Genomic DNA, 14,792 nt, shown 5'->3' on the forward strand with positions numbered 1-14,792 from the left:
AGACTGGATTTCAAACTGTCACCCCACATAATCAGAGGGCCCAAAGAGCTTCTCCAATTATGATCGATGTCCACCAAGAATAAGCTAACATTAGATGGGGTTTTTATAGTTTACAGTATACTTTTACAAAATAACCTTATTGTTTCCCAATGTAGCCATGAGGAATTAGGACAGCCACACCGAAGGTCCCCAAGTTATGGTAGACCGAACTCAGGATCAAAGAGTTTTTAATGACTTGCCTATGATCACATTGCTGGTCAGTTGTAGAACTGAAAACCAAATGCAAACTCCAGTGTGGGATCTGGAAATGTGACTGATAACAATGCAAAATTCCACTGTTGAAAGAGAATTTGGAGCCAGAGTGGAGTTCAGTATAATAGAATCCGATTCAAGTATAATATTTGTTGTTACAGGAAACTTCTAAAGTGGGATGATACATTATGTGGGATGCTTCCAATCTGGGTGTACTGTTTACTGGAGGCGCAGAGCAAGAGAGTTGTTGCTGAAGGAAAATCTACAGTTCCCTTCCTTTTTTACCTGTTTACAAGTCAAAAGATGAGGTAATCTCCCCTGAGACTATAAATCAACTCTCTGGTGTCCCCCTCAAGGAGATCAGAAGACGCTGCTGCTCCCCACACTCTGCTGTGCACACACACATCCACATATGCAGCAGTTCTTGGAGCTACCCACAGGTGGGTGCAGCTTCCCTGGACCCCCAGTGTTCAGAGAGAGGCAGGGCAGGGCTTCCAGGCTGGGGATCTGCAGTCCATGCTGAGAAGAGAGAGATCAAAAACACAGTGGTTCTAGGATCCCAGGCAGAAGTCTGTTGCAGAACAGCTGAAAAAAAAAAAAAAAAAAAAAAACTCTGTTTCATTGTAGAGACGGAAGAGACTGCCTGCTCCAAAGATGTGCAGTGTCTTGTCAAAATTCCTCCCTGAACCCTGGGGAGTAATTTCAGGTCCAAATCCTGCTGTCTGCAATACTGCTCCACATGCTTCACTTTGGGGACTGGAAGAGAAGACCTTTCTCATGGTTCCCCCCAGTCCCAGGGACCCCTATTACTGACTTCTGACCTCTAACTTCTGGTCACTCATTATCCACCTACTGGCAGGGTTTCTGTGGTGAGAAAGACCAATTTAGGCATGAATAATCATGCCTAATCACCATTAGATATTTTCTCCAGGCTCCTATGGTTTTATTGATGAGAGAGAATCTGTGTGAGAGGTGATGCAGGTATGAGAGAAGACAAGTAAAAGTAAGCTTAAATTGGACATGAGAATCCTACTTGATCGTGGTGTCACCTCCCTGCCAATGACAAAGATTGCTGAGTAAGGGCCTTCTACACTATTCACTTTCTCGAGATGTCTATTATCATTGCTATTTGCATGGCTAGTATACTGGGCTTGCTGGGGCCACCATAACACAGTACCACAGGCTGGGGGGTCTTAAACAACAAAAATTTACTGTCCCACAGTTCTGGAGGCTGGAAGTCCAAGATCAAGGTGCAGCAGGTAGGTTCCTCTGAGGGGAGAATCTGTTCCAGGCTTCTCTCTTACCTTTGGGTAGTCTGCCAGCAATCTTTAATGTTTCTTAGCCTAGAGAAGACAGCCTGATCACTGTCTTCATCTACTTAGGTCATTCTCCCTATGTGGATAGTCTGGCTTCAATTTCCCCCTTTTGTAAGGATGCAGCCAGGCATATTGTATTAAGGTGCCCACCACACTTCAGTATGATCTCATCTTAACTAATCACATCTTCAACACTATTTCCAAATAAGGGCCCATTCTAAGGGACGGGAGGTTAGAGCTTCAAGATATTAATTTTGAAGGGATGCAATTCAACACACAACAGGTGGCCCTTTCCCATCCTTCAAGGTTAGCAGAGTGTCATATACCCAGATAATCTTGTCTGAACCTTCACCACCACCAAATCCTACTTGTCTCACCGATTACAACTATTAACCTTTGATGTTTTCTTTTTTGTTTCTCTGTTCCACTAGGATTGGAAGTTCCACTAGTGAGGAGTTGGGGGTATATTTGTCCTGTTTTCCATTGGCCCTCTTGGTGCTAAGAGCATTGAATGCTTATCTATATGCTTTGTTGTGCTGAGCCCTATTGGAGCCTGAGGTAAAAAGGAAATCAATACTGTTCATGTCTTTGTTTAAATTTTGGATATTTTGTTCATCGAGATATTTTGCATTGATTTTGATTTTTTAAAATCTCTATTAAAATATCATTTACCTTGATTACTGAATCTTTTGGTGCCCCTTATATTTTATGCTAGAGGCAAGAAATAGCACCTCAGCCTAGTACCAGTCCATCTGTAACAATGGAAAAGAAGGCAAAATGCAGGGAGTTACTTTATAAGCAGAGATTGAGTATTTCTTCTTATTATGAAAAGCAGAAGAATGATAGGTTCCTCTTCAACAAAACTGGGTAGAAATGGACTTAAGGGAAACTGAGGCAAGAATTGGGTCCTGGACATACCATGTTCATGGATTGGAAGAATTAATATTGCTAAAATGTCCACACTACCCAAGGCAACCTAGATTCAGTGCAATTTCTATAAAAATACCAATGATATTTTTTATGGAACTAGAACAAATAATCCTAAAATGTGTATGGAACTACAAAAGACCCAGAATAGCCAAGCATTCTTGAGAAAGAACAACAAGGCTGGAGGTAGCACAATCCCAGGTTTCAAGATATACTGCAAAGCTATAGTAATCAAAACAGTATGGTACTGACACCAAAATAAATACATAGGTCAGTGGAACAGAATAGAGAGCCCAGAAATAAACCCACAATTATATGGCCAATTAATCTATGGTAAAGGAAGCAAGAATATACACTGGAGAAAGATGGTCTCTTCAATAAATCATGCTGGGAAGACTAGAAAGCTAGATACAAAAGAAGGAAACTGGACCACTTCCTTACCCCAAACACACAAATAAACTCAAAATGGAATAAGATCTCAATGTGACTTCTGAAACCATAAAACTCCTAGAAAAAAAACATAGGTAGTAATCTTTTTCGCATCAGCCCTAGCAACATTTTTCTAGACATGTCTCCTCAGGCAAAGGAAACAAAAGCAAAAACAAACTATTAGGACAACCCAAATAAAAAGTTTTTGCACAGCGAAGGAAATCAACAACAAAACAAAAAGACAACTTACTGAATGGGAGAAGATACTTGTAAATGATAATCTGATAAAAGGTTAATATTATATATATAATATATAATTATTTTTTGTTTCCCACACTATTATATATATAATATATTGTGTAAGATATATATATATGTGTGTGTGTATATATATATATATATATATATATCTAGACTTGTGTGTGTGTATATGTGTATATATATATCTTCCACAACTCAACACCCAAAAAACAAATAATCCAATTAAAAAATGGGCAGAGGAACTGAAGAGACATTTTTCCAAAGAACACATACAGATGGTCATTAGACACATGAGAAGATGCTCATTATCACTAATTGTCGAGAAATGCAAATCAAAACTACAATGAGGTATCACCTAACACTTGTCAGAATGGCTAGTATCAAAAAGACAAAAATTAACAAGTGTTGGTGAGGATATACAGAAAGGGGAACCAACTCTCTTACACTGTTGGTGGAAATGTAAACTAATGCAACCACTGTGGAAAACAGTATGGGGTTCCTCAAAGAATTGAAAATAGAAATATGACCCAGTAATTCCACTACTAGGTAGTTATCAAAAGAAAACTAAACACTAATTTTAAAAGATATATGCATCCCTTTGTTTACTACAGCACTAATTACAGTAGCCAAATTATGGAAGCAACCCAAGTATCTATCCATGGATGAACGGATAAAGAAGATGTAGTATGCAATGGAATATTACTCAGACACAAAAAAGAGATCTTACCATATGTAACATGGGTGGACCTAGAACTTATTATGCTAAGTGAAATAAGTCAGATATACAAATACCATTATAATTTCACTTTTATGTAGAATTTCAAAAAGAAAATGAATCGACAGAACAGAAACAAACCATAAATGGTTGCCAAAGAGGAGAGAGTGCGGGTGGGTAAAATGGGTGAAGGGGAGGGGTGCCTGTGTGGCTCAATCAGTTAAGCATGTGACTCTTAATTTTGCATCAGGTCATGATCTCAGAGTTATGAGATCGAGCCCTGTGTCAGGCTCTGCACTGAGCATGGAGCCTGCTTAAGATTCTCTCTCCTCCTTTCCCTCTGGCCCTCCTTGTCTGCTCACACACACTCTTCTCTCAAAAAATAAAAATAGTGAAAAAATCTTTAAATGGGTAAAGAGGGTGCCAAGGTACAGTCTTCTAGTTATGGAATTAATAAATCACAAGGCTAAAAGGTACAGCATAGGGAATATAGTCAATGATATTGTAATAGCATTGCATGGTGACAGATGGCAGCTATACTTGTGGCGAGTATAACACCAAGTACAGAGTATGAACAACTATGTTGTACACCTGAAACTAATGTAACGTTGTGTGTCAACTATACTTCAATTAAAAAAAAAATTGGATCCTGGAAACCCAAAGGGGACACGCCAACCTTTTCAATCCCCTGTTTCTTGCAGCAACAAGGTTTTGTTTCTGTCCTAGACAATCACACTCTTCTCTTCCCTTGTGGCCTCAAGGCTAATCCAGGGCCCACTGTAATATCACTGCATTTCTGCCCCAGCCTCAGCTCAAGAGAGTCATGCAGAAACCCAGGGCTCCTGGTGCTATAAGATCTTGCTCCCCTATCTCCAGGACATCCAGGATAGGGCCCGGGCTTCTGAAATACATAGATCACTGAGTGGCAGAGAACTCACCAGAAATACTTAGGGACCATTCAGCTTCTAAGTAAGAAGGAAGCTTGACACACCTTCCCAGGGCTCCAGCTCCTCACCTAGCACACATGCACTGACAGTTTCTCTGCAGGGCCTCTTGCCATTCACTCAGGTTTTCCCCTTCCTGCCTCACCACCTCCCTGCCTCTCTCCCCCGCTCCTTGTCCCTCCCCTCCAGCCAGAATGAGACACGGCGCCTTAGGGACAGGTTTATTCCTCCAGTTCCCCACAAGAGTCATTTCCACGTTAAACATCTCTCCATAACCCTGTTTCTGGGTGATAAATTACCTGGAAAGAGGAAAAGAGGAATAATATCTCCCTGGTGCTGAGTGGGACTTCCATGCCAGTGGTTCTGGGAGCTTAGAGGAGGAGGTATCTCTACTAAATCTTTGGTCGGGAAGCCAGCTCTGGAATGCCTGAACACTTAATGTGAGAGATGGTCACGTAGCAGCCTGGGACACTGGCGTGGGCTCAAGGCCTGCATGCAGAGGAGCTCAGTAGTTGCGGGGGGGGGGGGGGGGGAACGCCACCGGTAGTGCAGCAGCTCTTTTAAGGGTATAGGACGAACTTTGTCTCCTTTCCCAGAACCCAGAGATTTCTTGAGCACTTACAGCTCCACAGCTGTTTGCAGTGGGCCTGATGGTTAGTCTCTCTGGCAGCGGGTCTTCTTAGATCAAGGTACCTGTCCCACTTAGAAGGAGTTGGGAATTTGAATTACTCTGCCCTTAAAGCCCATGCTATGTGGACACTAAAGGAGAGAGGCATCATGATGCCCTAGACCAGAGACTTGCATTACCCCCATGAAAATCAGTTTCCTTGACTCTCAAATGATAACAGTTTCATGTCCTCTGAATGGTTAAAAGGCTTAAATGTGTAATATATGCTAACATGCCTAAACTGCACATTGCAGGAGTGCTGTGAATGCTACACACACCTACTCATCCCCCCCCCCTACAAGCACACACATGTAGACACAGATACACACATGCACACTCAGTACACATACACATCCTTCCAAGGGAAGCAATAGGGATGGTCACACCACAGGGACATGGCCTACCTGGAGCCTTCTACTCTCATGCCAAACCCAATTTCTCAGATCCCAGGACTTTCTTCCTGTCACTTTTATTCCCTATATCCACATGGAAGGTCTATCCACTGGTTAGATACAAGACTGGAAAGATACCATATACCCCCTTCCTTGTTTCTGGGCTGAGTCATTTTGGACGCTACCTTTCAGAGCTGAAGTTCTAAACATCTCTGATTAGGAACCATGCTGCTTTTGCTGGGCTTCCTAATCAGAGCCTTTGCTGGGCTTCCACCATGTTTGAAGCAATGACATTTGGTGCCAAAATAGGACTGGGAGAGAAATATTTAATTTTCTCTTTTCATCTCCAGCTCCTATCAGCTTTTTTTGTTGTTGTTTTTTTGTTTGTTTGTTTGTTTTGTTTTTTTTAAGATTCTAGGTCCCAAAGGGCTCCTTCCATTGCCTGACTGGTCAAGGAAAGGTAGACAAGGTTGAAGGGATGACTTGGAGGCTCATGGACTGCCCAGCCTCCAGGAGGAAGCTGACTTTGACTTTAAAAGATCAAGGCACAAGACTCTAAAGGAAACAAGTGGAAAGGAGCTTTAGAAACTCCTCTTGAGCCAAGAGTAGCTACTGCCCATGTCCATGGAGCACAGGGGAGAGAGGCATAGAGTCAGAGGTTGGAGAGCACTTGGGAGTGAGCCAGTCAGCCGGCTGCCTCATCCAACGTAGAAAACCATTCGTCATTCAGTCATTTGTTCAACAAGCAACCGTTGCTTATCTAATATCTGCTTGCAGATTTGGTGAGAGAAAAGAAAGCTCACCATTTACCATGGCCTGATCTTCAAACACAAATGAGAGAATTTTGGTTTTTCAATGTTTTCAAAGATTTCCCCAGAGTATAAGCTCCATGAACTCTACTTTTATGCATGTTTTGTCCCCTGCTGGATTTCTTGCTCCTAACTCATCATTATCACTCAATAAATATTTAACGAATGAATGAATGGATGATTGAATGAAATACCCAAATGGCAGAAGAGAGCAAAGTCATACCTCCAGGGCTCTAGGAGAATACCTGGGGACTGAGAAGCAAGAAAAATAAAAAGCAGCAATAAAAAAAATTGTAAGTCCAAATAATTGTTTTCTTAACAATTCATGCAAAAATGACACTTTGCATTGAAATATATCCTTTTTCATTGCATTATATAAAGAGGTGTTTTAGATTATTTATCTGGGAGTACAATGTATGTATACCTTGTGGTTTTGCTCTAGGCACAAAGCCACATGCGCCTAGTAGGTACACATAGCCTTGTCTGGAAGTCTGGTGGTGAGTGACTTCCTGATCCCACTCCTGTATCCTGTGGCTCGCATCCTGCATCTACCTTCCACCTCCCTGTCACTGCATCGCACATCCCACCCCTTGCTCTAATTTAGCCTACACCAGGCTTAGGTTCTATCCTCAGAAGAAGCAACCCAGGTGGCAGCAGGAGGTAGCAGTCCTCTTGCCATTTTTGCCTTTCATAAAACTCCAGGTGAGGTTATAAATAATTGGTTCTTTCTGGAGAGGAACTGACTATCTGTCTCTCTTGGAGCTATTACCGGGCTGGCCTGCCAAGTGGACAAGTGTTAAGAGGAGAATATGGGGCAGTGGCCAGGGTGAGGAGTGAGCTCAAGATAATGGAGTCGAGAACTGCAGAAAGGTCCTCTCCTGGCAGCAAACTATGAATCATATCTGTCCTGGAGACACTCAAAATTCACAACCCTCCTGCCCTCCTGCTGCAGCTGGTCCACAGAGCTGGCTCAGCTCACTCTGGACTTGGGCACTCTGACTCCAACTGCTGAAGAGGCCTTGTCCCGTGGGTATGGCCATGCTACCACCCACCATGTGGAACATGTGGAGGACACCAGATGTCCCAGGAAATAGTACCTGACATGTCAATCAGCAGGTGCTATTGAGCTTCTTATGAACCCAGCACAGCACTGGGTCCTGAGGATGTGGCTCTTTCCCTCCACCGGCTCATAGCTGGAAAGGCCCACATCCCATCCCTGATCTGGCCACCTCAGAATCACTCCTATGGTCCAAGGCTCCCCATTATTAGTTCAGGACTCCATGAAGAGTATAGTCTTCCTCCGTCCTTGTCAGTGCATGGCGCACAGAGTTTGCAGAATGCTTTTATGCTCATTATCTCCTTTAATCCTTAAAACCATCCTGTGAATTTATTTTAGAAATAGAAACTTAAATAAAATAGTCCTCCAAGTTCACAAGTCTAGGTAGTGATGGGCCTGCAGTTCAAACCCAGAATTTCCTAAGACAAGAGCCCTTTCCTCTTTACTCTGCTCATGACTGTGGGAGAAGAGGCAAACTCTGGCATAATAAGATGGCAGGGGCTGTGGAACTGGACATGAAAAGGAGGGTTAGCTGGTAGGACCATGGGTAGTTCTTTTTTTTTTTTTTAAGATTTTTTATTTATTTATACCTGAGAGACACACACAGAGAGAGAGAGAGAGAGAGAGGCAGAGACACAGGCAGAGGGAGAAGCAGGCTCCATGCAGGGAGCTCGACACGGGACTCCATCCCGGGTCTCCAGGGTCAGGCCCTGGGCTGAAGGCGACGCTAAACCGCTGAACCACCGGGACTGCCCACCATGGGTAGTTCTGAGCAACCAGAGGACAGTCTGAGAACCTGCGAAGTCACTGGAAAGGTGGAAAAACCATCAGCTGCTCCTGGGACAGGTTTGTTCATATTTCTTCCTGGAAGACAAAATTCTAAGATGTGCATAAAGGCTCAGGCACCTGGGGAGTAATGACATAGAGGTTAATGAGATGTTTTGCTTTGTTTTTTAATCTTTGTTTCTCTGAATATGTATGCAGCCACATTGATTACACTTCACTATACCAGTACAGGTTTCCACTACTCTCTGAAAGTAGAGTGTTCCTAGGAAGACATTCATAAGCCAAAATGGCATGAAGCAAAGATTATTCTCCACTTTCTGGAAGTTCCCATTAGGCCACTTTGCTTTTACAGAAGACCTACATTAGTATGGCAATGGCGGCTTTTTTCTAAAAAGTGAAAATCGTCTTTGGAGTTCTTTTGGTTAGCAAAAGCAGGTACTGATGTAGGTCTCCTGTAAAAGTGAAGTGGCCTAAAACAAACTTTTAGAAAGCAGGGGATACCTATACTGTGTACTTCTGGTCTTTGGAAGCATGTGACTGGGAATCTGCCATGTGTCTTCCAAGAGTTCTCCTTCTTCCCCACTGGGAAGGGGCCAAGCACCTTCCTTTGCTGTCCATTGTGATTAGAAAGGTAGGTGCCCTCAATACTCACCAACTACCCCTCTGACAAAGTAGGGGACCAATGAGTGTCCCATTTCCCTCAAGAAATAATAGAGGACCCAGAAGAAATGGTACCAACCTTTTTTCAGGTACACTCTTTTTATTCATGTCATTCATATTTCCCAACATGTACTCTTTCTATGCCTTTTTCTTCTATACTTCAGGTCTCTCTTTTGGTTTGGTTTTCCTGGGCTGCACACCATGAAATTGCTACCCTTCTGATGACAAGGAAAGTGTTCTATTGTGACCTGCTCATGGTATGTATGTGTATGTGAGAGAGACTGAGAGAGAGAGAGAGAGAATGAGAGAGACTATGCCACTCCTATACTCCCAGGCTAAGATGTGAGAGCTTTCTCTGAGACCCTTAAAATCTCCAATATGCATTCCTATGAGGTTCTTCAGATGGCCAAAGCAAACATGCACGTGCACACATATGCAAACAGACACACACACACACACACGCACACACACACACACACAGAATCTGCACAATGAATGCACGGTTATCTCAGCAGCACCAGGATTGGGTGTGGTGTTGGTTCTAAACTGCCGACAGTACTTCCTTTTCTCAGCCTATCTCTCATGGAGAAGACCTGAATTCTGTTTCCTTGACAACCCATCTCCCTCGCTCCCCTTATTTTTTAATGCTGTGGTGATAAGGTGTATTTAAACCCAGCAGCCATGTTCCCATGGTGATAGAAGACCCCCAGTAAGTTGCTATGGGAACAAGAGATGGCTTTGAAAGAGGATAAAAGTAAGTCGGCTTTGCAAGCGATGACAGAAAAGTTAGAAGCAGAGAGGCTGGAGAATATGGCTCAAGAAGACATCAGGTCATGTGTAATGGTCCAGCCTATTCTACTTGAGGCTGGTGGGAGGTCAATGGGGAAGGGGGACAGAGAGGCAGGAGATGTGACTCCAAGCTTCCTGCTCTGTTCACAAGACAACTCTGACCAAAGCAATATAGCAATATGACTGCTGGAATTTAAAGACAAGTTCTCTTCGTTTGTTCTTATTTGCTATTTACTCCTTTGTTCTCTTCTCCTGAAAGGTTTTTAGGAAACAGGAATTGGGTGGAGCAGTTGCAATGTGTGTGAAGACCTGAATGATGAGGAGATTTGTTCTCAGCTGATCCAGGACAGGAAAGAAATAGGGCCCCTCCTACAGCAAGCAGCATTATTCCCATTGTTTTCCCCCTCAACATTTTATTATTAGTATTTCCAAACACACAGCAAAATTGAAAGGATTTTGCAGTTAATACCTATATACCTACCACCTAGGTTGTACCATTAAAATTTTATTGTATTTGCTCTCTGCATATTTATCCATCTGTCCATTACTCTTTCCTTTTACTGATTTCATACTGCTAGTGGGTGAAGCAGGATTCAAACCAGCTCAGTTCCTTGCCAAAGCCTCCTTCCTTTCCATTATATAACATTTAGGATAACCAACCATCCCACTTTGCCTGGAACTAGAGGGCTCCCAAGATATGAGACTTACAGTTTTAACATTAGTATAGCCCAGGGGAATTGTTACCCTAATTCTTGCATGGTATGTTTTGAGGAATTTAAGGTGTGGCTAAGGGGGAAGGGGCCCCAGATAAGTAAGCATGCAGCAACTACATGTATAAACAACTGTAAGTTGTTTACAGACAGACAAACCCAAGTGCTACAGAGGGTATAGAGGGAATGCTGCTGGCAGGAGTGTCAGCTGTTACAACCACTCTGAAACACAAAAACACAAAAAAAAAAAAAAAAAAAAAAAAAAACACAGTTTTTTTTTTTGAAAAAAAAAAAGGAAGAAGAAAGAAAAAAGAAAGAAAATCATGTAAAAGAATGTTCAGAGCAGCTGTATCCATTTTAGCCCAAACTAGAAACAACCCAACTACTCATCAACAGGGGAATAGATAAATTCTATATATTTACATAATGGAGTACTACAGAACAGTAAAATAAGAAATCTACTGACACATGCAACACCATGAATGAATCTTAAAAACATAATGTTGAATGAAAAAAACAGACACAACAGAGTAGACTGGATGATTCGATTCAGGTAAAATCCTAGCATGGACAAATATCACCTACAGCAATAGATATGAAAGACCAGGTTACTAACACTTGGTTGGGGAGGGGCTGGTGTGGACCGGTGGGTGACGGTACTGGGTGGTTCCGACAATGTGATCTGGGTGGGGATTATGTAGATATTCAGATATAAACATTCACTGAATTCTATGGATAAATTAGTGTACACTTTACTGTTGTATCTCAATTTAAAAGCTTAAAAAAAGGCAGACATTAGAACTCCAAACTAAAAAATAAAAATAAGAAGTAGAGAGAGAGAGCAGTAAATGCTGGAGCTCATAGAGAAAGCTGCAGTGTGGTTGCCAATGAACCCAGAAGGGGCTGGAGAACACTGAGCTTGTTACCAAATTACTCTTTTACTCTGGAAAATTTTTCCATGAGGCTGTCAGTACCAGGAATTTCACATCACACTACGAAGAGCCAGAGCTAGTAGTTTGCAATGGCAAGGTACTGTATTTTAAGAATACAAAAATCATCTTCTGTTCTTAAACAGGAAGGGACCAAAAGGTTCTTTCTCCTGTCTGAACTGAGGAGCTATTTTGGAAAAAACAAACAAACCAAACCAAACAAAAACAAAAACAAAACACAAAACAACCTAGTAATTACGCTTGGGGGCAGATTCTAGGAAATTGAAATCTGGAAACAAAGTCAATGCTGCTTCTATCTTTCCCACCCCTAAGGAAGAAATCTAGTCTGGGAAATTTCCATCCCCCTAGCAGAGGAGAGGCATCTGCAACGGACAGGTACCTAAGACCTCTGTCTGAGTCACCTCTACCTCTGTGTGTCTGGAGCCAGCCCCGAGGGGGTAGGAGGGTGGGAATCACATCTGTGCCTTCCGTGTAGGCATGCCAACCTTTCCACGGACTTCCAGGTGCCCTACAAAGTCAGAGACAGCCATGTGGAGGCTTGGCCATTGCACAGAGATTTCCTTCCCAGAATGAAAGGATGTGCCAACTCACTCTGCTTTTGGTAGCTTCTGGGTCCCGCAGCAACTGTCCCCTTCAAACAAAGCTTCTCCTCTCCCACAGAGAGCTGAGGAGGACAGGGCGGGAGGCAGGTTAGACACTTCCTGCCCTCTGGGCCTCTCCATCCCAGTTACTTCGGCTGCATCATTTCTTTTAGTCTGAATTAATTTTGCATTGCTGCATGATTCACTCTTCCTGTCTGGGTTCCAAAGCCCATAACTAGAGGATCCCTCCAGAGAGGAACACCAATTGTTAATACCTTTAACATGCCTGCTTCTGATGGTGAGAGCAGGAAAAATATATATTTTCATATTACATCTATATCCATCTATATATTTTTAACATGTCATTGTGCCACTTTGTACAGGATTGTCATTTTAAGTGGTGGTTTGGCCCCACTCCAGGGCTTGATGCATCAGGGTCAGGCGGTCTCAAAGGCAGCTGTAATTTTTATGCTGAGCTCCCAGAACACGATGGGCTAGCTTGGGGGAAATTTCACCACATTGCAGAGAGCTGGAGTAAGTGGCTCTCAATTGAAAGGGCACAGCTTTTAAAGAGAAGAAAAGTCTTGTCCTTTCTCCATCTTTCTTTTCTCTGGTAGGGAAGAATAAACTTCTGCCTGGACTGAGGGATTATTGCAAAAGAGAGTCAAGGAACTTGTGAAACACCCCCAACCTAAGATCCTGGGACACTAATTGGAGTCAGAAGGCAAATGGAAACATAGCCTCTGAGCATTTATGCACCTCAAGGTGACTTAGAACTGAAACCAGGGGCTGTTTATGGGCCTCAGGGGCCTTCAGGGGTCTTAGCCCACAGTCAGGTAACTACCTGCCCTTCCTGCCATTAAGAAGGAATGCTCCCTGATGTCACAACAGGGGTATCAGGAGTCCTTGAGGTCTCCAATTTCCCTGTGGGGCCCAAGGGAATATATCCAAAAGCAATGAAGAAAGTAGGTAATGGATTGCCCAGACCATAGAATACTTGGCCTTTAAAACTAGGCACTCAAGAAAGCAGAATGGGGCTTGAAATTCTTCTGTATAGAGCCATCAGCAGAAACTCTCCTCTCTCCTCAGTAGGAACTTTGGGACCAGAATCCAGCTCCAGCTTTTCTAGGCTCCCTTCTCTGTCCTTCTTCCAGACGGGGCTGGCTCCCCAGCTCCAGGGCAACTGTTCCTGGCCCCTGAGATCCTCTCCTATGGCAGAGCTCCCCTCCCTCCAAGTGGCTATTTAGAGCCAGGGAAATAAATGGAGAAAAAAAAATTCTTATTTAATATGTGTATTTCTGCTATCCCTTTTGGTGTGATAATCCCTAACAGACCACAGCTGCAGAAGACCAACTGAGCAAATGACGGAAGGATATAAATATCTAGAATTACTGTATCTCAAATTCAGTTTTCCTGTTGCAGCCCCAAAGAGCCAGATTTAATTTTCAAAAGAGACTTCAGAGAGAAAACCCAGGCCTCTGGCAAGGCCTTCAATGTACAATAAACAAAATAAAGGCTTAGGTTCACAGTTAGCAGCATTGCCCTGTTGATGGAGGAGAATGCTTGTATGTGCACGAATATGTCCATGTGTGTCTGGGTGTGTGCATGTGTGTGCGTGCAGGTGCCTGCGTGTGTGTATTGGCTGTCAGGAAGAAGGCTGGAGAGGCTGTAAGGATTAGTTTCAATCATCAAAGTTTCTGACTTCCACATCCCTGATATAGGACATTTGTTTACATGAGAAAGTGAGAAGGCAAATTAAACAATGATTTTCAAACCCTTCAAGAGCCATTATGCAGCAAATGTCATCCAGCTGTTCTCCACACCCTGTCCCAGTTCCCCATCTGCTGCCTGTTGTAGGTGGGGCTTACAGGACAAGACCACTCGCCATCTTTTGGTTGGCAAACTCGTGGGTAGTTTGGCATGTGGGTTTATACAGACCATCCCCTTGGAGATGGAGTTGGCAGGATCTGACCTTTCCAAGTGGACTGGAATCTGAGCCTATACCATCTGGGTGGTAGGCTCTGCACAGCGGGCACCTGGACCTCAGGCCAGTATGAGTAGTGCATTGGCTCTCTCAGGGCACAGGGTGACACTACTCATGCCAAATACCAGAATCACTCTCTGGCTCCCCTGAGAGCAGTTAAGAAAAGATCAAGACTGGTGATTTGGAAGAGTTCCCAGTAGGCATCTGGCCTCTAGCCATGGAAACCAAATCAAAACTTGAGGCTGGAAGAATATGGTACATGCATATGCAATTCATTCATCCATTCAGCAGATATTTATAGACCCCTATTAGGGGCAGGGTATCTATTCCAACTTTCTGGCCCGAACTATATTGTTGCCTATGTTACTTTCCTCTATCGTCCCCATATGACAGGGTAGCATAGCCTTAGAGGTGTGAATAATTTTCCCTTTTGCTGCATATGAAAACATCCCATTACTGCCATTTCTTAGCTCCTCTGACAAAACCTCCCCACTCTCAAGTTTGCCTTCTGTTTTGTTGAGCCAAATGGTTTTCAAGAGAATGCCTAGCCTCCAGTGACCCAG

General features: G+C 43.2%; 1 long non-coding RNA gene across 1 annotated transcript in view; it reads right to left on the bottom strand.

Moving 5' to 3' along the window:
- Positions 1 to 8,396: 8,396 nt before the first annotated feature.
- Positions 8,397 to 14,792, bottom strand: part of LOC111095833 — a 41,545-nt gene continuing 35,149 nt past the window's right edge. The window contains exon 3 of the long non-coding RNA XR_005359278.1: positions 8,397 to 8,633. This is a non-coding gene — a long non-coding RNA (uncharacterized LOC111095833). The remainder of the gene's footprint in view (positions 8,634 to 14,792) is intronic.

Source organism: Canis lupus, chromosome 5, assembly GCF_011100685.1.
Source record: "Canis lupus familiaris isolate Mischka breed German Shepherd chromosome 5, alternate assembly UU_Cfam_GSD_1.0, whole genome shotgun sequence".
In the NCBI taxonomy this organism is placed as follows: domain Eukaryota; kingdom Metazoa; phylum Chordata; class Mammalia; order Carnivora; family Canidae; genus Canis; species Canis lupus.